Source organism: Canis lupus, chromosome 12 (genome assembly GCF_011100685.1).
Source record: "Canis lupus familiaris isolate Mischka breed German Shepherd chromosome 12, alternate assembly UU_Cfam_GSD_1.0, whole genome shotgun sequence".
Classification (NCBI taxonomy): domain Eukaryota; kingdom Metazoa; phylum Chordata; class Mammalia; order Carnivora; family Canidae; genus Canis; species Canis lupus.
The window spans coordinates 19,379,521-19,406,500 of NC_049233.1; the positions used below are offsets into that span (position 1 = coordinate 19,379,521).

General features: G+C 38.9%; 1 long non-coding RNA gene across 12 annotated transcripts in view; it reads left to right on the plus strand.

Moving 5' to 3' along the window:
• Positions 1 to 26,516, plus strand: part of LOC106559576 — a 126,881-nt gene extending 100,365 nt beyond the window's left edge. For 8 of the 12 annotated variants that reach the window (XR_005367830.1, XR_005367827.1, XR_005367824.1 and 5 more), the window contains one exon: positions 423 to 966. This is a non-coding gene — a long non-coding RNA (uncharacterized LOC106559576). Of the gene's footprint in view, positions 1 to 274; positions 332 to 422; positions 967 to 2,085; positions 2,316 to 11,058; positions 11,188 to 25,906 lie in introns of those variants that run through there. The other 4 variants (XR_005367829.1, XR_005367833.1, XR_005367835.1 and 1 more) reach the window with 4 other exon arrangements.
• The last annotated feature ends 464 nt before the right edge of the window (positions 26,517 to 26,980 follow it).

Here is a 26,980-nt window from a genome sequence, read left to right on the forward strand (position 1 = left end):
AAAACACACCCTGTATTTCAGAGACTTAGCATGAAAAGAAAGAAGAATGTGAAATATCAATTATATGCTAATATGTAATATTTGGGGTTAAACAAAATATTAAATTAACTTCACCTGTTTCTACATTTTTAAACATGGTTTCAAGAAAATTTTAAATTACATATGTAGTTAGCTCACATTATGACTCACACTATATCTACATTATGCTGATTTAGAGGGGTCACTAGATCTGAAGATATGTATTTTAATTATTTATATGTACTTACTTATTCAGAGAGTATTTACTGAATTCTGTTATGTGCCAAGGACTGGACAAGATGTGGATTTAATGGTAAGCAAAATAGACTGGTACATTGTGGCTCACACTTGGCCTCTGGTGCTTCAAGTTCTCTTGCTCTCTCTTTCTCTCTCTCTCTCCTCAGTTGCTACTGCAGAAAATTCTACTCCTTGCTATCTTTGACCTGTATCCAGGTGTCTGGTGCTCATCTGCCACTCCAGCCAGTAGGAAGTGTTATTTTCTAATATCCAACTCTGTCCTAAAGAGTCAGAAGAAGGACCCTTAAAGCTACTTGGACCCCTGATAACACAGTTCTTGGTTTTTACTTCTAAGTTCAATCTTTGTGGAGTTTGGAGTCTGATAGAGAAATATGGGCATTAAGCAAATAATCACACAACTTAAAAATGTGAATACAGGGGCACCTGAGTGTCTGACTCTTGATTTCAGCTGGGTCCATGATCTCAGGGTTGTGGGATCGAGCTCTGTGCTGTGCCCTACAACAGGTTCCGCATTGGGCATGGAGCCTACTTAGGATTTTCTCCCTCTACCTCTGTTGTCTCTGCATGCACATGTGCTCGCTCGCTCTCTCTCTCTCTCTTTCTCTCTTTCTCAAGAAAAACAAAATGTGAATATGAGTTGTGTTAAGTACTGTGAAAAAAAAAAGTATAGGCAGCAGAATGGATCGGAAGGTAAATTCTAAGGTATGAATAAGAGAAGGCCAGGGACCTGGGAATGTGGGGTAGGAAAAATGGGGATAGAGAAGAAAAACTCTAGGTAGAGGAAAGAACACATTCAAGGCATGAGCTGAAAGGGAACATGCTGACTTCAAAGAATGGAAAAGAGTCCATTGTGGCTAGAAAACAGAGTGACAGAGGAGAGACTCCTGAGGCTGGTGGTGGGCTTCTAGACCTTTGCTACTCAAAGTGTCATCTGCAGACTGCCATCATTGCTTTGCTGGAGAGCTTATTGTCAATGCAGAATCTCAGGCCCAGCCTGATGCATCAAATCAGAATCAGCATTTTTAAAAGATCTCCAGGTGATTTGTACACACATTAAAGTTCAAGAGACATTGATCTAAAATTAAAGATTTGTAGTCAGTGCTTAGAGAAATGGAAATTTATTGCATGATATTTGCAGGTTGGTGAAATGATTGCACTTATATATTTTTGAAAGGTTGCCCTGGCTATAATGTGGAAGAACAGACAGGAGTGGGGGGTCAGAGCTGAACTACTCCGACCAAGATATTGGTGGAATAAGGCAAGAGCAAACAGCATCATGGGCCAGAATGGAGATGGCCTACACTGAGAGACTGAATGCAGTGAAGAGACATTTAGATGGAAAAATCACCAGGCCTCCTTGGTGGTGAATTGATACAATGGGTTAGAGATGCCCTGGATGAGTGTCAGACTTTCAGTTTCATGAATAGGGACATTCTTCACCAAGGGAGGAAATGTTGGAGTAAGATCAGATGTGAGGCTGTTTGGTAAACATGGTGAGTTTGGTTTTGGATATATTGAGTTTGGAATGTTTTTGAGACATCTAAATGGAAATGTGAAGAAGAGGATCACCCTCTCCTACACACACATGCATACAACTTCTCTCTTTCTCTGCTACTCTACCTTAACATTGCAGCCTTCATTTCCTTCTTTAGAGTCCATCTGGTCCCTCTCAGCTCAGCTCAAGTATTTGAACATATTCTTCCCTCTGCCTGGAAATATTTCTCTCTCTCTCTCTCTCTTTATCTCAATTGCTCCTCAGCCCCACAACTTCTGTTCACTTGGATTCTGTATGTGTGTCTATATGTGTAGGACAAGTTCTGAGTTGGCAATAGATATTTGACTTCGGGGGAATGGAAGAAAACACCCAGGGGGCAATGGCCAAGTATGCAAGTCTTACTCATGCCTCTGCTATGGACTGAGCACATGAACTTCTAGAAGTTTGTAATCTGAAAGAAGAAGAAGAAGAAGAAGAAGAAGAAGAAGAAGAAGAAGAAGAAGAAGAAGAAAAGAAGAAGGAGAAGAAGAAATGTCTTACAATGCTATGAAAAGAAGAAGGAGAAGAAGAAATGTCTTACAATGCTATGATAAAAATAGATGTATATAAAAATACTTTGAAAAATATGAAGTATATTAAATTGTACTAATATTATGGGCCATCTTGTCCAGATTGGGTGATGGGCACTGGGGGTTATTCTGTATGTTGGTAAATTGAACACCAATAAAAAAAAATAAAAAAAATAAAAAAAAAGAAAGAAAAAAGAAAAAAGAAAAAAAAATAATTTTTTTTTAAAGAAAAAAAAAGACATAAAATCAAGTCGTCTCTTCTGGAGTCTCAGTCTTCTCATTTACTGAAAGAAGAAGTTTGAGGAAATTAGCTCTAATATACCTTCCAGCTCCATCTAGGTCTAAGTATGAACTATTTTCTTAATTCTGCAAAAGTATGATTTTTTTCAGTACTTTTGGTTCTGTACTGTATAGGGATTAGGTCCCTGATCCTTTTGTAGAGATGTTCAATATCTTATATTTTCCTTTCTCTGGTTAAAGTAGATTCAGGAATTAGTATGACAGTATCATGTTTAAAGAGAGATTATCGAACATTTATTGAATGTTGTGTGCACTGTGAAAGGCAAAGAAGAGACATGTTTATAATTTAATTAGGGAAATAAAGCATTGATGTATAAAATGATGCTACCAGAATAAAATAACAATAAATATAAAAATACAGAAATGTCTTGGGGCAAAACGTGATTTACTGCCCTGGTACTGAGAGTAGAGCTTTATGGCATTGTACACAAGCTAAGAGCATTGAGGTCAGAAAAAGCGGGCACCATGGTCAACTGGAATAGTCTGGTTAAAAAAAGTAAGATTTTCACATGATGAGAAGAGATAGGGAGTGTGTCTTCAGTGAAGGGAATTGTGTGTACAAGCCCAGAAACAGGAATGTATATGCCTGTCTGCAGGGTGTGAGAACAGAAGTCTAATTACAGAGGAAAATCCATGTAGGGAAACAGTGAGGAATCAGGCTGAAAATAAATATTGCATATAAAATAGGAGGAGACATTAATAACAGGGTAAGCAGTTTGAACTAAGAGATATATATACAGTGATTCATTGTATTTGGAAAAAACAATACCCCCAAAACCACAAGGTCTAAACTATAAAGCCCAAACAAAAAAGTAGCTAAAAAAAAAAAAAAAAAGATCCAAGCTATTCTTTGCATTTATAGTTTCCACTTCCCCTTTTTCAAATGAACAGAGCAGATAATATTCTTCATGTTGTTAAATTAAGAATGTGAGGATATTAGTATAGAACAAAGTAACTCTTTAAATGGAAGGACAAGATATTATAGGATTCAGATGCCTTTCAGTTGTTTGGATGAACTAATTCCCACAAATCACCAGGTTCCCACAACAGATTCCCACAAATCTGACATGGTGGAATGGGAAGTGTTTCTCCACCAGCTCTATGCAGGGTCTGTAAGCTTGCTCTTGTGGAGAGAGGGCCCTAGAGAACAAGGCATGGATTTTCTTTCAATGTGGAAATCTTGTGATGTGAAAGAGCATCCTGACCTCTGACATAGATCTCATATTTCTACGGTAGGATGTGCCGTTGTCTTTATGTGGTACCAAAGGGTGGAAATAGCTTCTTTCCAGGCCAACAAATGTCAGTCGGCAGAAACCATTGTAGAGTCAGTGTTCCATTTCTCCACATCTACCCCACAACCAGACCCCATAATTGTAGAGCTTATGACTAGCAAAAATCCACACCAAAGTTTTTCTGGGTTCACCCTCCCCAAAGAAAATTCTACTTAGAAAGTAACCGATTATTCTTAAAAACAAACACCAGCTGATAATTCATTCCCAGTAATTCATAATACCTGCAGCCTGGAAGATTCTGTTGGACAAAAATCCTAAGGTATTTTACATTTTACTTTCCTGCCACAGTTGGATATTACTGTCCTTCTTCCAGCGAGGAGTGAAGGCACTGTCTCAGTCTCCATCTCGCAGTTCACACTGGGAATCATAAAGACCATTTCACTTTGAGATATATGAATTATATGTATCTAAATACATATACATGTGAACATACGTTACATAAGTATAATGATATTTACATAAACTAGCTCTACATAGTATGATTCTGGGACTAAGAGGAAACCCTAAAAAGTCCCCTTGCCATCCATAGATATGCAGTCTACTCGGAGAGGCAAGATATTGATGCTTTCACTGATATTTGGAAATCGAGGCTGTTCATCTTTCAGGCCAGAAAAAGAGCCTTAAGCCATGTGGTCTGCATAAGAGGAATGGCAGGCTGGAATGGTGGAGGAAGGCTTCCTGGAAGTGCCTTGAAGTTTAAAGAATAGAATCTGAATAGGCCAAAAAGAGCAGGGAAAGTGATCAAGGCTAGTGTCAGGGGATGGTGATGTAGTGACTGCTGATGGATAAAGTCCTGAAATTAAGTTACCTTTATCACAGCATTTTTATCCACCTGAAAGCAAATCTCTCCCTGCTGCTTTGCTAAAGCTAGCCAGACTGCCTGCTTATGCTGAACTCTCTTGCCAGTTAGGGCAGGTTTCCCCTAGGATGAAAATGAGAATGCCCGTGCCTCTGCTCAGAGTGAGACCAGAGAGCCAAGTGAGAAGAAAGACAAAGCAGGTTTTCACCTTGACCCTCCTTGATGTACCTTCATGCACTCACCACAAGCCTCTACCCCTCCGGGGAACACCAGCGAGTCCTAAGGGTTCCTGGATCTTAGAGTTTTTCCAGTTTCTCCAAGTGTTTGATCTCTAACCTGCATGTGACTCTATCCATGTGAAAAAAGAAAAAAACAGGAATGAACACAACAAAAACATTTCTTTGAAAATCTTGCTGTTCAGCATCATGCAAAAGTAAATGTTTTTCTCCTGCTGTGCTGCTGCTTTCTATTCTTTTCCTCTCTTCTACAATAAGTGCCCATTGTAAAATAGAACACATGCAAGCGCGTGCACATGCCAGTGCATGAGCAAGTGGGCCCGCGCGGGTGCGTGCGCACACAGACGCACACACACACACACACACACACACACACACCAAAATTTGGATTCTGCCCTTTCTAATTACAAATCACCACCTGTGGTAAAATTATTGAAAAACAGATGAGCTTTTCATTCCAGCAATAGCCTTAAAACAAGCAGCAGTTCCAACTGCCAGTGTGATGTATAGACACCACGGAGGGCAGATGAGGGATTAATTAGGTCTGTCCTTGCACATTGCCAGGGGAGCACTTCTGTAGAGGTGATTGAGAACTAGAAAGAGTGGCATTAGTCTTCATTGTTGGTTAAAGGCAACAAAAATAAAGATGCAATTGAGTTGACAAAGCTTCAAGGTATGTGGCTGAGTCATTTGGAGGTGTCAGAATGATCAAACTATAATTAATTAGCTGAAGTGCTATATTTAATCCCTCAACTTTAATGAAGAATTCTGAATCCAGAAACTAATGGCAAAGGAGGTACCATTGGTTTCTGATATTTGTTAGGTCAGGGGAGGGTAGTTATTGGGAGGAGAATTAAAATTTTTCTCAGGCTGTAATGATCAACACCGCCCGCTTTTAATCTTATTGTCATTTCCCTTTCTCTTAAAGAACAATGGTGGTGTTCTCTGCATTTTTATGAGGGGAACAATTATAGGCACATGACACTCCCTGTAGTCTGGCAAGTCTTTTTAAGGAGGCCTAGAACACTGACTGGGGTGGAGCTTTTGACCAAAAGCTTGGCTTTTGACCACTTGCAGATTCCTTGAACAGTTTTCTACCAAATAGCGGGTCTATTTTAGAGCTTTAGAAATATAGCTCTGGGCCACAAAACCATAAATAATTCCTAATTATAATCAGGAAACATTAATTGAATGTCTACTATGTGTAGAGTACTGCTACCTTATCTCTAAAAATATTTACATATGGGACAAGCACATGATGCAAAATATTGCCTATAAAGATGATGATTTCATTTTTTTCCTGTTGTCTGTAAGGCCTTTGCCCACATTATTATTTTATAAATTAGTTTCTGAGCCCCAAGGGAGCGGGAAACAGGTCTGTGTTTTTCTCTTTTGAATGGGACCTAACTTGAGCCCCTAATGGTCATTGATGAGGCTCATGATTGAACCAGCTCTAAGTGAAGGCAGAACGGAAATGTATTAATATTTAGCCTTATAATGAATTGGCTATAAATTAGCAGACTTCCTCTTATTATGGAGACTTTCTGTTTATTAGCTATAATTTAGTACTGGTTGCCACTTTGTTTTATAAAGTGCTTTCTCTTCTTTCTTATAAATTATTACTCAAAAAACTTAGGAAAAACGCAAACCTTTCATGAAATAAAAGAAACACAATGGAGGACAAGATAATCAGTATTTGAAAAAGTCGTTCTTTTTTAGCCTTTCAGCCTTAGATATTATTAAAATATGCAGAAACCCCTTAGAATGAGGATGGTCTCAAGTGTCATCGAATACAGATTTCATGCAAAAATAGTGTCCCCTCTCTTTTTAAGGATGTATATTAAAAATCATTGTTTTAGTAACTTTAAATATAAGTCATTATTAAAAAGGAAGAAATTGTACCATGTTGGTAATTATGCCTGGGACAAGTATTAACTCAAATATATTAATTAGTTAATTAAGTAGTTTAGATATTTATTCTCTATAAATATCTTCTTGCCTAGAGTAATAATACAAAGTAGTATAATCAGAAAGGAGTCCTTCCTTTTCTTCCTCTCTTAATAAGTAAAATGTAGAAATTATGCATTTAGTATCTGAAAAGTGGGAATTTTTCTCTGGGAGAAGAGATATTTATTGCCAGAGAAATGTAGAGATTCTGTCCTTACTGTCAAAGAAATAAATGTTTCTAATTAAGGAGGTTCCCAAAGAGAAATCACAGGGACATTAAATAAAGAGCAGTCTTCTGGTTTCTTTACTCTTCTTCCTGATGATGCACATTAGCCTTGCTCTACCCCAAGATTTTTTAAGCATATGATCTGTCACAGAGTTATCTATTTACTTGTTCCTTTAATATTTGCACTTGAACTGCTCAAGTCCATGTGATAATTATCTATCTCTAATATTAAGTCCTTAAGAAGTAGGATGGGGCTCACAAAAATTGTCAAATAGAAAATGTCACAAAGTAAGCAAGAGTTATAATGAAGATGTGAATGCAGAGTGGTGTTCTGATCCTTCCACATACCTTGCACCCTCTTCAGTGGTTTCCTTTGCTCCTGTGACAAAAACAAGCCCAGAGCCACGAATAACCTCAAGCACTTAATGGTGATCTAGGTGGTGAAGACTCCTGAAGAGGAGAATGCAATTAACATATCACCACATTCTTGAACAACGTTGACAGGTAGCAGCTGAGAGAACATGTGCTTCAGAGCATCACCCAACTTACTTTCATTCCACATCTCTGATCTGCTGAAATAATGCGTTAGACACTGAGCTGCTATTTAAACAAATAACCATTGTTGTTAATAGCATGCTACACTTAAATGTCATTTTTATATTTTCAGAATGCTTTTGTAGACCATCACATGTGATCCTCAAAGCAACTCTGTAAGAAAATTGATATTACTCTGTTTTACAGATCACTCGGAAACAACCCACACAATTTCTCTAGCTGTTGTATTAACTAAGGGCAATTGCTCATCTTCATTCCATCTCTATTGAAAGCAAGTTTGGGAGCCAACATCCTGCCTTGTTTAAATCCCAGGCACAACTTCCTTTTATAGTTCCTGTCAAAACTATTGTTAGAGTGAAAAGTATTTTGTGAAATCTTGAGATGCTTACAATGTATGTGTTGCTGCTCTTCTATTTGGAAGCAGAGGAGTCTGCCTATAACTTCTATGTGGATGTAAATCCAAATAGCGTCCTCTCTTCCCAGGGAGAGGTCCAGCCACCCTTTGGGGACTCCTTTGCAAGTTTAGGTTCAACATGGCTGTCTTTGATTCAAAAAGGACCTTGTACTATGTTCTATTTGTGAACAGCACAATGCATTGGTGGAGTTTGGAATTGGGGGGAGGGTTGAGAAGTGGTTATTTCTAGATTCCTCATGGGGAGCAAGGAAAAGATATTGGGGAGAAATGGCTGATCAGGTAGTTAATTCCAAGTCCCAGAAGAGCTCCTACAGAAGGAAAATCTTGTTGTGGAATAAGGGAATTGTCCTTAGTTGACACCGAAGTGATAAACACACCTCATTCTCTTGCAAGGAGTAAAGGACTGGCAAGTGACAAGGGGGAAGGGAATCTTTCAGGGATCTTTCAACAAATGGGTAGAAAATATTTTAATGTAGCTCACCTTTCTTATCTCCTTCATCCCCTCTTCCTATCATCCTATTTCTTTCCCCAGACTAGGGACACAAGCAAAGTGGGGAAGTCTAAAGGTATGAATTACCAAATATATCATTCCTCAGTCTCATCTAAGTCTGGTTCTTAAGAAATATGTTAGATGATAAGGACAACTGTGAGTGTACTATTTCAGTGCATAGCACAAAAAGCAGGGGAAAAAAGTCAGTAACACATTTCTGTAGTTGACATGTAACAACACACACCTGAAGAGGTTTCGGCAAACTGCCAAAGTATCTGACAAAGTTACCTGGTAATGGAGGATATTTGCAAGACATGGCACACATTTATGTCCTTACATATGGTCCAGAACAGTGCCTGCATTTGGGAGGTGCAGAGTGCAGACAGCTCTCCAGTCCAGTTTAACCAGTTTCATATTCTTGCTCAGATGGTGTGGCTGGGTCATTTATCATTTTCTTCCCTCTGAGTTATGGAGGCTGTTGTGCAATAATTTTCTTTGCATATTTGCAGCACTTTTCTGTTAGTATCTTGACATATTCACTCATAATAAAGTTTAAGTGCCAGTCAATCATAAGAGAACACTGAATCTATTTATTGTCCTAGAGTTCTGAAAGTACACAGCTTTGTTTGTGAAGCAGACATCCTTTATGTCTCTGATTTCCTTCTCTCTGGCTCCAGCTGTTATGCTATGGCTCTGAGTTACTACTTCCTGTTGCAGTGGTGTTCCTTTGTGGCTGGATTTCTGCTACACTCATTATTTTCTGGATTTTTATTGAAAATTGCTATAATATGCATTTTTATTTTTTAAAAGCTTTCAGGTTTTTAATGAGTATAATTAGCATTCCAGCAAAATAAGATTCATACCTATATTTTAAAATATTTTTTATTGGAGTTCGATTTGCCAACATATAGTATAACACCCAGTGCTCATCCCGTCAAGTACCCTCCTCAGTGCACATCACCCAGTCACTCCATCCCCCCGCCCACCTCCCCTTCCACTACCCCTTGTTTGTTTCCCAGAGTTAGGAGTCTCTCATGTTCTGTCTCCTTCTCTGATATTTCCCACTCATTTTCTCTCCTTTCCCCTTTAATCCCTTTCACTATTTTTTTATTTTCCCCAAATGAATGAGACCATATCATGTTTGTCCTTCTCCGATTGACTTACTTCACTCAGCATAATACCCTCCAGTTCTATCTACGTTGAAGCAAATGGTGGTTATTTGTCATTTCTAATGGCAGAGTAATATTCCATTGTATACATAGACCACATCTTTATCCATTCATCTTTCGATGGACACCGAGGCTCCTTCCACAGTTTGGCTATCGTGGACATTGCTGCTATAAACATTGGGGTGCAGATGCCCTGGTGTTTCACTGCATCTGTATCTTTGGGGTAAATCCCCAGCAGTGCAATTGCTGGGTCATAGGGTAACTCTATTTTTAACTCTTGGAGGAACCTCCACACAGTTTTCCAGAGTGGCTGCATCAGTTCGCATTCCCACCAACAGTGCAAGAGGGTTCCCCTTTCTCCACATCCTCTCCAACATTTGTTGTTTCCTGTCTTGTTAATTTTTATCATTCCCACTCATGTGAGGTGGTATCTCATTGTGGTTTTGATTTGTATTTCCCTGATGGCAAGTGATGCAGAGCATTTTCTCATGTGCTTGTTGGCTATGTCTATGTCTTGTTTGGTGAAATTTCTGTTCATATTTTTTGTCCATTTCATGATTGGATTGTTTCTTTGCATCCAGTGGTTGATTTTAAAAATACATATTATAATAATATGTATAATATGTAATATGTATAATATATAATATGTATAATAATGTATTTTTAAAAATCAACCACTCAATGCATGGTCTCGTGTGTTCTATCTGGAAGACCTCAAAGATCAATAGACAGAAGCTCAAAAACCCAAATAAAAACAAATGCTAGTACTCTAGTTTCTGTTTCTAAACCCAAAGGTACCACTAAAACCCAATGTACCTATCCATAGCTCCACACAGGGTTTGGAGACCATAAAGACAAGCAATCATTACAAATACCTTGAAAGTGGAGTAAACACAGTACGGATTGGAGCTCCCTTGCTCTCCGGGAAAGTGCCAACTGCTCATCTTCCACTGGTGTTATCTTCCCAGATGGCTTAAAGAGGGGAGTAGGACTCTCAGTTGGCTTGATTTGGGCACCCCAAGGTATATTTCACAATGTCTAGAGACATTTTCTTGAGACAAATGAGAATATGCTGTTTGTACCTGCTGATTGTGTCTGGAGACCAAGGATTCTGTTGAACAACCTAAGCAGCACAGAACAGCCGCCACATGAAGAATTATCCTCCTCCAAGTGTCAAAAGTGTCAAAGTCGAAAAATCTTGCTCTAGATCTAGAGTCAGAAGATAAGAATGGAAGTAGTCAAGGGAGACCTTCATTTATTTTCCATAAGATTTTCTTTTATCCATGCAGTGTTGCTAAGTCATTGCAGTTATTAACGTGGGTGTATATACTTGGAAGAAATATAAGAAGATGGACTGGAGAACGACAAGTCCAGTGCAGAAAGACACTGAGCATGAGTCGTAAAACCATCTCCAATCACCTGCTCGAAGTTGACTTTTTCCCCAGTAGTCTCTTTAAAAACTAAATAAATAAAAGTCGGTCTTAAAAATACCTTGTTTCTTCGTTCCTAACTAAAGGCTTTCTTAAGCATATTCAAAGCACTTTCTTTTGCCTCCCAAGTCTTGGAAGTCCCTCCAAGTAAGTAGAGTGGGCATCTTCACTTTACTTAGAAGTGAGCTTGTGATGGAAAACAGTTGGCACTACATAGTTCACTTTTATTGACTACATAGATCTGATAAATAAAAAATAAGTTCAAATCTCAGGAACCCTGGAGTGAGTGAATAAGAAATACCAACCTTATGCTTCTGGGGATGGTGAAAGGTAATTACTAGTAAAATGTCTAGCATTTATTGCATATGTACTACGTACATACCAGGTACTGTGCCAGGTTCTTTTATTTATTTTCTTCAATCCCCACCAAGCTTTGAGGGAGCCTTTCCCTCTATCATGGGCGAGGAGTCTCGGGCTCTGGAAGAGGAAGTCTCCTGCAGAAGGACACAGCTGGGACGAGCAGAGACAAATTTCAGATCTTGTCCTGGTGACTCCCAAGCCTGTGTGGGTCTCATGTCAGAGACTTTGGATGTGCTTTCGCTGGAGCATGGTGGTGACAGTAGCCTAATCAGAGAGTTAAAAACTAATTGCAGATGAGAGCTCAGAGCTCTCCGTGAAAGAATTACAGACTCACAGAGCTAGTAGGTGCTTCAGAGATTTTTTTTTTCCTAAACCTTTTACATGACAGATAAGGAAATCAGGTCGCGGGAGGAAACAATGGTATTTGGCCCTGCCCTCACATCTTTTGCTTTCCCGTTTGTGCCACCAGATTGGCACGTGGGTGGGAGTGGGTAAGCTGGTCAGGGGGAGACAGTGGCTCTCCCTGTCTGTGCTGGAGCTGCGAAAACTCAGCTCTTTTTGCTGATGTCCCTGCTTTGCATTTCGGGGAAAAGGAGCCTTTTCTCTGGAATTCCCTTGTTCTCCACTTAGACAAAGCCCCAGTTTATTTACCTTTAGGACACATACAAAGCAGTCCATTTCTGTAGGAGAAACACATACTTTGCAGACTTATTTTTCTTCCCTTCTCGACTTTGCTGGTTAAAACTCACTAAGTGCTAAATCATAATGCCAATGGGTTAGGATTAATTGTGATGTTTATTTTGGTACATTTGCCTGAGGATCTGATGTGTGTTTCACAAGTCTAACAAGTAATTTTACCTAGAATACCAGACACTATCCAGTGCCCCCCTCCCCCCACCCCCGTTAGCCACGGTCGGGTTTGAACCAGTGACCTAGAGGTGAGAGGCCGCTCATCACATTACCGCTGCCCCAGGCCATAGAGTTCACTTGCTGGCTGTTTCTTTAATGTAATTGCCAACAGCAAGATCAGCAGTGGGAATTCTCCTCAGTACGTAGATGCTAAGGTCTCAGAAATTCAGCATGTGTGAGCTCTTCTTTTCGCTTTGGAGTTTGGATCTATTAACTAGCAACATTGCTCAAGAAGCTGCAGAGGGATAAAGGATGGTGTACGTTTGGCACTGTTCTAGAGAAGGAGTAGGCTATCAGGTTATAACCATCTGATTTTCTGTCAGGCTGGTTGATGGCTCAAGTCACCAATGCCCATGTTAAAGGAAATATTCGAGAGCATTAATGATTTGCCGGTACCAAGAGATGTGATGAACAGTTTAAAAATACTGCCCCTCGATGGGAGAAAATGTACTTCTATTAAGGGACCAGAATTGTGCTACGCTTGTTGGAATTTTTGCTTGTGCACAGGAATTTAGCTCGAGGTCTATGTCTGTCACTAAAATTGACAACTGCCTGTGGCTCTGCACAATTGAAACGTAGATCTTAAATTTCACATCATTATCCAAATAAAATATATCTGCCAAGGGGGACTGGTATTACACAGTTAGAGAACTGTGATACCAGTTGTCTGATTAACATATTGAGAGGAATATAAGAATTTCTCACCTATTTTCCAGAGGGAGGCTGGCTGGGGAGCTCCTGTTAAATGGACTAATTGATCAGACTCCCTGTGCTAAGTATAGAGATGCCCAGCAATGTGTCTGGCTGGTCGAGGCAGGATTTTCCTGTGATGAATAATATGTGTAATGTAAGAAAAAGGAACAGGGCACAAACCACACATTCCTTAATCTATCTCCTAAAACGGAAAGATAGGAAACTATTAGCTCCTGGTGAACTGGTTCCTTGCTCTTGGGCCTCAGGTTTACTCAGCATTGCTCAGAAGGAAGACACATGCCTGAACTTTGTCTTCTTGAAGCCTTTTCATTAGCTCCAACATCTTCATAACTCTGGCTTTGGAGTATTCGTGAAAAATGCAACAGTCATGAGATATATGTAAAAAAATGGATTTCTAATTCAATAAAAAAACCCCAAGGAGATAATTGTTTATTTTAAAAGATGTATGTTAGCAGTCACTAGCATATGTGTTGTCTCTACGTGCTCTGGGTTAGGCATGTGTTTTTTGGCTTAGTGCTTGAACAAGGCTCTGATGGGTGGGTTTATCCCCATGTATGTAACACAAAGGCTTAGAAAACAGCAAGTAAGAGAATTTCAGTTGAATTTGGCTTTTCAAACTGGAAGTAACCTTAGTGATCAGTATTGGTGCAGTTTTTTATCATTTCAGATGAGAAAACAGATCCAGAGTTGAAATGACTTATCTCCTAATGAGCTAATGACATTTATAATGAGCTTGAAAATCTAAAGACTGGCAGATAACTGCTATAATTATCTCCACGGCATCTGAGATTCATTTTGCAGTAGTGGAGAATTGCAGAGGGTTTGCAAAAGTAACCATCCCATGGTAATTTAACAGTTCACAGAGCCTTCCTATACTTACTGGTCTATTTATGACATTTCATTCAAAATAGTCCAAATGCCAATCTTACAACAGTGGTTAAGCTCATGTCCCACTCATCGTTTTTTTTAACCAGGTTACCATGGTTTAGATCTTGGTCTTTTACATGGTGGTGTGTGCTGTTGGGGTTTCAAAATATACAGTTGCAAATTCCAATCCAGCTCTTTTGTAAAGTTACTGCAAGACTAGAGACAAGTCACACCGGCAGTCTCTGCTTTGGCTTCTTGACGAAAAGTAGTTTCTCATGTACTCCTCTGAATTGTACTGAGCAAAGATGATCAAACATTCCTAGGTGAGCTACCACGACTTCAAGGAAAAAGGCAAACAGGGATAAAAAATACCTTGGATTGGGTCAGTCCCTCCCTCCTGAGGCTCAATTTCCTACCTGAGGTAAGTGAAAAGAACAATGCTGTAGCTTCAGGTTAATGTCCAGGATTATATGAGAAATATAGAAAGCTAAAGCACACTGACTGACATCTGGGGATACTTTAGTATCCTTTCTACCTTACCAATCACTGCTACTGTTTCTGGATTTCAATACAATGCATTATCAATACCCTTACGTATGACTTGCTTTTTTAGCATATCTTGTATTGCAGTAAGGGGCTAATCCCTTACAATTCTAACCAGATTGCATATTCTTGGGGTATCTAGAATTTGATCTCATACATTTGTTTCTTTACAGACTCAAGCATGATGCCTTATTGATATACATGTTCAATATAGTTTCTCTTGATTTGACAGTCAATAGAAAGACAGATTCAGGCTTATTGAATAATAGCCTTCTAGGTAGTAATATTACAGATGAAGGATTAACTGAAGAATTCTACTTCACATTATATTAACTATAATATCATGTGAACTTGATACTAGTTTCAAAAACTGAGGAGGCATTTTTCTCCACACCATACCTAATAGATCATGAAGTAGAAAGGGGCTGGCAAATTATGACCCATGGGTAGGCTACCATCTGTTTTTATAAATAAAGTTTTGTTGGAACACAACAACATCCATTTGCTTACATATTGTCTACGGCTTCTTTTGCACTGCAAGGACAGGATTGAGTAGTTCAGACAGATATCACATGGCCCACAAATACTGGTTTGTACCACATGACTGAAATACTTTCTGGATCTTTTCTGAAACTTTACTGACCCCTGATAGGCTAAACTAGACTAGATAAACTAGACTGTACTATACTAGAATTTCTCGCTGCCAATGGGGAAACGATTGTAATGAAACAAATGAAGAAGTAATACTTACAGCTTTTTTTTTTCTTGTGGATAATTCAAATGAGTTAAGATTAATGTTTATCAAGGGGTGCCTGACTTGCTCAGTAAGTAGAGCATGTGACTTGTGATCTCAGGGTTGTGAGTTCAAGCTCCACGTTGAGTGTAGATTACTTAAAGATAAAATTAAAGAAAGAAAGATAAATGTTTGTCAATTTGTCCTTTGAAGGTGACTATAAAATAAAATCTATATATTCAAGAACATATTGAAGTTTGTTAGATATTCCAGTATTCTTTATAGCCAGACAAGCTATATGATAAAAAGGTTAAGCATATCATGATTTCATACGATTCACAAATCACCTTAGGTATGTATCTATGTGTCTTTCTACTACCTATTCCACAATTACATACACCACCATATCTATATGCATGAGTGAAATCAGATAGAACTGAAGGTTTGAATTGCTTTCTATTGCCTGGAATCCATAACACAGTCTTGGATTCCAGGAACCATGTCCCAATTCTCGCTATTCATAGGACGAGATGGAAGGAGTTTGTTAAATTGGGCCAATAAAACAGATTCTGTACACAAGCACAGCCTTTGTTTACTCTGCAAGCTCACTGATTGTCATTTTTGTTGTTGCTACAACCCTGGGAATTGTATTTCTCCCTGGAGAAATGTTGGAAGGGTGGGGGCTTCCAGAGTTAAGAAAAAAAAAAAAAAAAAAAAACCAGAGGAAGTGAGAAATGAGAGAAACGTCAATCCCTTGGGCATTCTATTTACTTTGCCTTAAAAAAAAAAATTTACACTGGTCTTTACTGAAATTCATCAGCACTTTTTGAAATCATAAAATGTGTTACCCTGTTAGGGACCCAAAGAATTTTATAGTACATACAACTTCCCTGTGGGTCTTAAATTTAGTCTCATCAGTATTCATCATTCCTCTGAAGAACAAACAAAATCACAGTCCCACTGGGAAGACAGAAAATCTCAAGCATTGAATTGAATTCCTTTTGTTCTTTTACTCTTTCCTTCCCTTGAATCCATAACCCAGCTCTGTCAAAGTGAATTGACTAGCAAGTGACATGAAATAAAGCATCAGCCATTTGAATTTTCCCTACGAAAAGGAAAGTAGTGGAATTGGGAACAATATTGAACTCTTTTCCAGAAAGCCTTAAAAAATATTTTTTTAAAGACACACCATCAAGATGGATGAGAAAGAAAGGGCAAAAATGAACACGAGAGGGGGATCCTTCAGTGACTCAGCGGCTTAGCGCCTGCCATTGGCCCAGGGAGTGATCCTGGAGTCCTGGGCTTGAGTCACACATGGGGCTCCCAGTATGGAGCCGGTTTCTCCCTCTGCCTGTGTCTCTGCCTCTCTCTCTTTCTTTCTCTCTGTGTCTCTCATGAATAAATAAATAAAATCTTTTAAAAAAATGAACAAGAGAAACAAGCAACTATTTCAAGGATTTGAAATAATTATAGATTTACCTATTAGAAATTAATTTTGGCAACGCTGTCCTCCTATCAAGTACATTTCCTTTGAGGGTTACAGAAGACAGAGGAAGAGAGTAAGCGACCTGACTGACCATGTACAAAGGGGGAAGAGTTTGGCAACACATTAGTTTGCCCTACTAACAAGTTAATTGAAAGATGAAAGGAAAGACTCCAGGACAAGGAATTCCCTTTTCCTGATTGTGTCTGAACAGGAGTCATTTCCCCATATCATTCACCTACAGTTGGATACTGTAAAAGAGCTTGCATCATCCTCTGGGCCTCCCCCACCCCTCACAAACACCACCAGGTGGATGAGGGACTGAGTTGGATAGACCTGGAATAGGCTAACTCATCTTAGCCCATCTTTCCTTCAGAATTCTTGGGTTACTATTTGATTTTCTAAGACATCTCAGGGAAATTACCTGCCTTGGTTGGCTACTTTATAATTTTTATGAACTAGATTTTGTAAAAAGATTTATTTTTAATTTTTACAGCCTTTTACTGCAGATGCTATGGCTTATTCTCTTATCTGATGTAGAACCAGAAGCCCTGTGAGGAATGTTGGGATCCTTATGTTCCTCACAGCATTAACTAAATATTCCAGCATGGTCCAGACACACCATTAGAATGCTAGGGTTGCAAAGAAAGTTGGACTTCATATAATTCAACTTACCAACCCAGTTTCTATCATAGCTGTGCACATTCACACATTATAGGAAGTCAAGTTACCTTCTATCAGCTGTAAGTACTGCAAGTATTGCCTGGTATGATGGAAAGCACAGTGGATAGGGACTCAGATGATCTGGGATCACATCCTAACTCTGACACTCAAAGTTATAGGATGGTGAACTTACCTTGAATTTTCTGAGCCTGAATTTCCTAATCTATAAGGTGGTGATGACAGTCTCTTTTCTATCTGCTGCATACGGTTATCACATGGATAGTGTGAAGAAATGAATGATGTAAAGGCAGTTCGTAGACTCCAGGGAGGGTGCCATATGAAAGCAAGGGGCTTATTCCATTCCATCTCACAGAGTGGCATAGCATATTGAACAAGGAATTGGGGAAAGTGAGTCATAACTTTTCTACAGGATGCCAGCCATGAGCACAGTCTGCTTTCTTTTTCAGACAGAAACTAAGTATATTACGCTCTTTACTTGGGAGTGGATGTGGGAGCAAGAGGGTCAGAAGCATTAGAAAATTAAGTTCCTTAAGGCGTTGTCTGATAATTCCAACCTTGATGTACCAAAAAATTCTGTTTTATTTGGTACCCCTCAGGAAAACAATTAGATCCTTCTCAATCTTATCTCAGAAATATTTATCTTATCTTGTACCTGACTTATTTTAAATCTGTTTAAGTGTAGGATTTATATTTTGTAACAGCTTCCACAGTGTGTAAAACAACAGTATGTCACACTGAAGTATGAATATAGTCAATGACCCAGTCATATAAATTTAAGCCAAACTCAGGGATTATACCACTTGTTTCACAAAACTTTTCTTTAGAAAAATGTCCTAGAAATTGTACTTTTATTTACATATAACCAATACAAATATAAAATTATGAAAACTGCAGCTAAAATTGGAATAAGACATTGAAGAGCTGGCATGAATAGAGACATACAATATATATTCACTGAGACACATTACTCAATTAACTAAATGTTGCTTTTTTTTTTAATCAGAAAAAAATAGGCCTCTGAGTCCTCTATTCTAAAATGAATGCTGCATAAGAGAACAACTTTCTGACTTATTCACAACTCTGATGTGTGCTACCAACATCTAAATGAACTTGTAACCTTCTAGGGCTCTGACTGGTCTGGCTTATAAGAAAGTTAATACCAAATGTTGGGCTTTGAGTCAACTCTCAAGTTGTCCCCATCATAGCAACAGGAAGACCAGCTTCCCAGGAAAAAGTGAGGAAAAAACGGGAAGAATTTTGTATATATTATAAAACCATCCATAGACTTGAAATCAGCTAAGCGAATTTATGGTTTTATTTGTCCTGAAAAACTTTGAAAGTTTTAGTTAATACAGAACACCAGACATAGAAAACCACCAACACTTTGGGACAACTAAACCAACAGTGATGCTCCTTCCAACTGTGGTATCTTTTGAGAGAGGCACCATGGCCACATCCACATAGCCTGGGCCTCCAGAACATCTTGAGTCTGTCACCAGTAATCTATCTTCACTCTACTGCTTGTTTTAAGACACAATTTACAAACCCATTAATCTGGTGAGAAGAATGCCTGGCTCAGAAACGTGAGTACAGAGTATTCCTTTAGTGAGTTTCAGGTTGGGTGCTCATAAAATTAAAGCTACATAGTCTTTTCCTCATCTCCAGTCAGGTGGCAGAGCAACAGTACACTGAGTGGAATGGTTTGTCTCGACTGAGATGGATCTTGAGTTTGAACCCTGATAAGCCATCTGTAACATTATGCCTTTGGATTAAAAAATGAGTCTGCATATTTTTAAGCATGTAGAAAATCACAGAGGAACTCAGAAGGACATAAGTAATGTTTAGCAGAGAATTCTGTTTGCCTTTGCATCTCTTAATTGTATGAAGATGGCTTCAAGATCTATAAGATGTTATAGTCAAATGACAGACCATGAGGGCTTATCTCCAGCTAAATCAAGCACATGCCATAAAGCATAGGAGTTAAATCAAGGAATAGGCATAGTTTTTATTCCTGGAAAGGGCATGCGCCCCCCACCCCCAGAAAGAATGCCATGTGATGTGGTTTTAATTTATGCTGTGTCAGGAGTCAACAAGTGTAATAATAAGCTTACTACCATATACTGAACTCCCACACATTGTCTTTTATGGGGACTTTGCATTCATTACTCTGAGAAGTAGAGACTTTTATTCCCATTTTAAAGATGAGTAAACAGTAGGTTAGAGAGGTTAAACAACATCTGCAAGTTTATCCAGCTTGTGGAGGTTTAAGTTAGGTGTCAAATAAAGAATAAAAGGATCCAGTTTTCAACTACAATTTACCAGGAACCAACCTCCCTGAACACTAAATTCCCTACATTTTACTTTATATTCAAATCATTTATTATGATTTTTCACATTTACTATCTTCAGCTTTTCACATTTACCATCTTGTTCACTCAGGAAGAAGTGAAGAAGCTTTTCACATTTACTATCTTCTTCACTCAGGAGTTCTGAGTGCAACTCTGTCTTTTGCTGTGCTAGACTGAAAATATTGAGAAGAGAAACCGCCCCCCCCCAATTTAGTTTGGTGGGAAGGCAAACATATAAACTATTGGTAATACGTAGGAGAACACTCTTTAGCCTTTGAAATCATAAACCAAATTTTCCCATATACCAAGAAAATAAGGTAAACTGAATAACTATTTGGGGCATATGGAGAACATTTCTGTTTACTCTGTCTAGAGTTCAGGATACAACTTGACCATCAAGCACCTAGAGCTTAAAAGAGCATGGACTTAGGTCAGAAAAATGATGAACTAGAGAGGGAATTTCTGTATATATCCTGGCAGATGATGTAACAGACAGATCTTTAAGTCCAGCAGCTCCCAGTGTCAGTGACCTAATGCCCCAAAAAACTCTCCCATATGATAACTTCATCAGATATCATCAGAGAAGATTGTCTTAGGTGAATCAAGATGGAGCTCTTAGGTTCATCAAAAAATGCTCCACTCATCAAAGGCAGAAGTCATGGAGGAAATAAATTATAATCTATGTCCAGTATTCTTTAGGAACATTTGGTGGTAGCAGTTAATTTTCATTACCTTTATGGTTCTGGCAGACTTAGGGGAAAAAAATCTTTTGAGGAGGAGGGTAGATGTTGGCATTACCAAGGTACCTGGGTTAACTTTTAAGTCTGTAAGGGTAGAAGTATGCTGTTTTTGTTCATCATTCCATCCACAAAATGTGGCACAATACCAGACACACACAAGCCATGTAATATACACTGGTTACGTGAAAAGGAATTTAATCTAATGTGATGATGCTTTTAAAATTTGTCCTTATCAAAACAACCCATTAATATATTGTTTTATTTTTAATGGCAAGAATCCTTGTAGGCAGATAAGAAACTGATAATGCCTATAGTTGGAAAAAAATAAAAGTCAGGTGTCGTTAATAAACCAATTGGTTCTGAAACCAGGTCCTCATGAAACTCTTCCATTCTACAAAATAGCATAAATATTTAGTTCACAGTCCCATGTGAAATAAACCCCTTAAAATTTTCTTTAGAAAATTTCTTTAGACAATGGAACCCAGGCTTGTTTGGAGTATTTATTAAAAGTGAGGTTTCACCTTGGTTCATGTCAAAATCATGGTACCAGAAGACAGCTGTTAACATTGTCCTTCATAGAATAATGCCACTTGGGTTATTGTTTATTTTGATTGGAATGGATTTGTTATTAGAAACAATATTTTCTCTCATACCAATTACAGGCAACCACTTCCTTTTTGAGAGACAAAATAAGTTGCTGCCAGGAAGACCCTGAGTTCCTCTTTTCCTGCCTTTTTGTCTCTTGGTCATGATAAAAATCCCATTTAGCTGTGTGCTTTCGCTATTGTATGTCTACTTGCACTGTTCCCTAGTTGTTAGCGTTGACATTTCCATTCTCTGGTTTGGGTTGCTATTGCCCCCTGCAACCTTTTCCCCACAGCTTCTGATAACTGGCTTCCTTCTCTCAAATGGAGCTCCCATGTCAACTGTAACAATCAGCAAAAGACACCCAAAAGCTTGCTGTTGCTCACCAAAACCTGATAGTTTGCTTGTGCTACCTGCCAACATTCCTAAAAATACACAACACACCCCACGCCATAAACCCACAGCAGCATTCTCACTAATGGGTGAGATCCTGGAACCTTGAATTATCTTGAAAGCAAATGGTGATTAAACACTTCTCCCAACCCTGGGATGCTGGGGCGGGGAAGGAAAAAAAGCTAGGGATTGGAATCCATTATGTGGCCGAGGCTTCTGTCTGGTCGATTTAAGCAGATTGAAGCCCAGGCAGTGGCACATAACCGCCTCAGGTGAGGGAGCGCAGTGTTCCTGTGGGGTTATCAACCCGGCCAGGCCTTGAAGGCAGAGCAAAGCCCTTCCACTGGGAAGTTCTTCCTAAGTGCTTGCATGGCATCCATGGGATTATCCCACCCCACTCACACATCATCTGGCTTTAAACTTCAGGCCCTCTGGCAAAGAAGAGACGAAACGTTCTATTTGAGCCCTCCTCCCTCTTATCCTGTGGTCCTGCCTTTCCCCGTCCTGTCTCCTAGCAGCCGCTGGCTGAGTCCTGCCCTTCTCTGCCAAGCACCAGGCTGGATTAGCTGCAAGCCAATAGCTGGGGGTCAGGATTAAGAGGCCAGTGTGCACTTTAATACAAGCTGCCTATAATTAATGGCATTATTAATAGCTTGACTGAAAAATTCATTAAAAAATCCATTAAAAATAAATACCCTTTTACAAAAGGCATTGCCTTGGGTAAGAAAAACAGAAAAAAAGATAAAGGAAAATTGATTGGTGGCTTTCAGTTCACAGAAAGACAGACCATAGTTCAAACTGATTAAAATTGAACATTTTAGATTAAGTACCCTTGCCAAAATATTCTCTGTAGTTACCCAATATGAAAATATTACGATGGGCCACATATTTCTGTATTTATTTTTTTTTAATGTATCAAGAGTCGGGATATAAGATGTACAGGTAGCTGCTTGAATAACTTTCTTCAAGCGGACAATCTCGACCTTCAAGAATAGTAGGACGTCCCCTGAAATGCCGGTTAACTGTATCTGATTAACTCAGATACAATGGATCTGTTGAGAGGTGGATTATTCACCACAAACTCATGACATGTTTGGCAACCTGACTATCGTCTGTGTGAGCACCGATCCCTTTTCTTTTCTTTTCTTTTCCTTTCTTCTCTCTCTCTTTTCTTTTGCATTCATACCACAGCTTTCCTCCTCCGTATATCTGGCTCTGTAACTTGGAATCGATCTTATTGAGTTTTGCCTCAGCCCAAGTAAACAGTGTTGATGGTGATTGGAATGTCTGTGGTTCGGATGTTTGCTCAGAGAAAAGTGGAGATGGGAAGGAAAAGTGCTGTTGGGTGTGCAGCCTCCCCCTGCTTTCTCCTCCGTAAAGATTTGTTTGTGTTGATACTAAATCTGATCTTTTGGGTCAACTTTGCTCTGAGTCTAATCTGCTCATTGGTGTGAGATGATCATTGTCTTCCAGAGGTACAGGCGACCATGCCCTCTCAGAAAAAGACCCCATTCATGAGCGTATTTGCTTGAAGAGAGCTTTTATTCACTTCACCTGTTATGTTGTGCCTATAGAGCACAAAGCCAAGTGGAGATTAGGCAATTATCTGGTTAATAGGATCAACATAGACAAGAAGTTCATTCAATAGGCATTTCTGACTGCACACCACGCACAGCTCAGCAGCCTTCGATGCGAAAAGAGGCACAGGGTGAGGAGGAAACACGCTGCTGCTTTAGTTCGTAACATGATAAAGGAAATGAGACATAAACACAGCCAACAACTGACACACAATTTATAAGCAAGGGCAGAATTATGTGGGATCCTATGCATTAAAGTCGAGAATATAACAAGTTAAAAATTATAAGAAGTGGTTAAGCCTGACTAAATTTCTTGGAAAAGGCAAATCTAAGTCTATGTGTATTCAGACATCTCCAATTCACCACTTTTAAATCGAATCATTTCAGACAATATGTTTTTTTTTCACCTTTTAAAATGCGTTAAATCCCCTTTGTTGCTACTCCACTAAGTTCCCACAATTTTTACTGAAGATTATATTGAATTCCTGGAAATATTGAGAAACTTGTTGTTATCTGGGATTCATGAAGTTACCCACAGATGTTATGTTAAGATTCTGGCATCATTTAAATTCTCCCTCTTCCCTCTTTGATCACTACATGGTACTTGCAACAGTCTTCAAAGTTAGCAGTGCAGCGTAATAGATCTTCATAGAGCAGTGGGCTCCCCAGTAGAGAGATACCCACCAGAAATGTCCTTGCTTGATTGATTGCCACTTTTTTTTTTTGCTAATAAAATATGGCCCTAATTAGGAATGTGCTAAACAATTTCCCAAGTGGGAAGTGTTGGACTACCCGACTACCCAGCATTCACATTCTCTTCCATCTTTTTCTATCACTTTGATTCATGATGAATCATCCCTAACGTGCAGCATTTACACTTTTGTGAGATTCTGAAACTTAACAGAAAATTCATTGGAGTGAGGCTGTGTTGCCTACTACTCCTGTACACATAGTCCTCAGCGGGTAGCTTTTCACACGAGCTTCTATGAAAATGTGCACCACTGGTTGAAATTTTTAATGAATAATTTAATTAATTCTGTTGACATCAAAGAGTTGTGTTAACATGCATTGAAGAAAGGCTGAAACTGGGCCATTACAAAGAGGGATAAGAAAGGAAGTGAGGGCCCCAGACAAGAGAGGTCCTGCAGGAATGAAGCAGGCTAGACGATGCAAGGCCCTTGAGAGGATAATATCACTGCCCTGAGCCTTCCCCTAGCACCTGGCAAGTCCTTCTTCAGGTAGATTTGGAGTGGCAGGAGATACTGGTTTTAAAAAGGAAAGTCCTGGTAGTTAGGAAAACAAGGTCCAGCAAAGACTAACATGGTTATTAATTCTATTTTTTTTTTCCAATACTGTAACTCTGATGTCTGGATTTGCTAGGAAAGTTGCCAAATTTCAAGCATTTGGTGATCAATTTCTACCAAAGAAGAATCAAATAAGTACAGAGTATTGCCATCATTCAAAAGACCATTTTCTGAATTTAGTATATAAAATTAATGGATTTGGGGGTTGTTAATTTTAAAGCCTACTCAGTTTAATTAAAAAGTCACCACCAAAAATGTTTCATGCACAAAATACTAATTTTAATACTCTCTTGTGTGATGAAGTCCTCATGGAGGGACATAGGGAAATAATTCAAATATCTTCTTGGAAAGGTGTATTGGAATGCAAATAAGTGAGGGTGCAGTCTTGGGAATTTTTTTGAAAATTCCTTGTAACAAAAGTTTTTGGAAATACTTTGTTAAAAAACAATAATGCCCCACTACATGCAAAGAAGGTCTTTGCCATGATATCTGTTGTGTTCACAGTAGTAAGTATTGAGTCTGGTGTAAAGTGCCTGCTCCAAAGATATTTACTGAGTATATGAATAAACACTGCAGTGCAGTAGGACATCTTGGTTGACAAACATTATTCTATGAACTATCGGAGTTCCTAGCTAGTAAAAAGCATTCAATTTGTTGGTAAAATGGATGAATGATCACTTGTTACAGGCAAGATGGATGATCTTAGGTGGTTTATGAATCACCAAATCTGAGCTGTGTATTAAAAGAAGAGAATTTGAAGGATGACACCAGAAGTCTGACATGGAATGTGGAACTATTGGAGTATAAAATGGCTCTTTGGATTACACCGTTCAATTAGAATGCTTCTGATTCTCAGAGAAGTTAATCATATATTTTTTTTTCATATGTGTTATCTCCTTTAAGGTTAGAGCTGGTGTACAGCAGGGGACAGAGCATCCTCATGGAAAAGTGCCATAAAATTAACCATTTTTCTCAAGCAGAGACTGTATGGACAGGGTACAGTACTGCCTACCTGACATGATGTTAGGGATCTTGATTAAGCTCCTCTCCCCCTAACTCTATTTCCCTATGTTAATTCCCAAAATTCATAGTAACTGTTCCAGTCTTTTTTCATATTTTTAAAGATCACGCATGCCATTTGCATTCTTTACACACAGATGTCATCAGTCATTATTCTTTTGTGCGAACTAAAATCTAATATTTAAATGAAAAATTTTAGGATGAGAAGGAAAATAGATGAGGGGGAGAGAGAAAGCACATGGATATAGGGAACCTGAGAGGGGCATCATTGAAAGGAGGGAAAGTACGTGATGGAGAGGTAAAAAGATAGAATTCTGAATCCCAGCACTTTCCTTCCAGGAGGGAAAGTGCAAGATGCTTTGTTATACTGAAGACGCTAAATTAACTAAATTAACTCTCATAATCTAGATGTCCTTCAGCCTATGACTTTGGTTTTTCTTTTTTTAGGACTCCAAAGAAGTCCAAGCAAATATCTCCTCACTTCTTTACTTGCTTGTGCTGAAAATTTCAGAGGACCCTTCTTGACTGGGCCCTATATATATCAGTTTAAGGAGACTGGGCCAGGGAAAAGCAGGGAAAGGCTCTACCTGAAGCTAGACATGCTTTCCCCTCCTGGATGATTCACCTCCAGGATAGAATTCCTAAGAGACTGTTTACAATACATCGGTGAGCAGTTCTTTTTCTCATTGATTTTCACCATCTTGAGCCAGAGCTTCATGCCAGGCCTGTGTATCAGCAGCACAATCACATACACATAAGCAATACCTAGTGCCAAGGATGATTGAAATGATCAAACCAGTGTCGGGAATCCAAAAAGCTAATATAAAAGAGGTATAACTCTTGGCACCATCATAGGTCTTGGATTTAAAAGGAAATGTCATCCAAAAGAGAGAAAAAAACAACAATAAAATGGTAGTACATGGCAACTGCCCAATGAACAAAACAAACACTAACTGAAGTAAGATGTGGCAAAAGGGAATGAGGTTTGCTGGTTTGGGTTCCAGAACTATTTTCCTAAGAGATACATGTATGTGAGTGCAATAAAAAATAAAAATAAAAATAAAATCTTTCTGAGCATTGAGAAAATGTTGCATATTCCAAGAAACAACACATTTTTCTCCCATCCAGGTCAAAATATATTTCAATTGACTCTCAAGAAGCTATCCATATGCCTTTATAAGTTCAGAATTTGGTTGTAGATAATTTTGCTTAAAGTCAGTGGGCAAAAACTAGAAGTAGGGTATGGAAATCTCTGTAGACAGAGATCTGTTGCAGCAGGATGTGACAGGTGATCACACACAGGCGGGTCAACCAAACTTGTGGACTTGAGGATTAGTCAGCCATGTCTTGATGTGGAGCTGGGGGTGAAGAAGGATGGAGGACATGTTTAGTTTACAAAGCCTGATTTTTCCAGGCATTGGGAAGGCACAAATATAAGACACCTTTGTGGATGAAAAGAATTTGGTTCCCACGTAAAGAAAGTGAGCTTTTAGTTTTTGGTGAATTTGAAAAATCAGGATA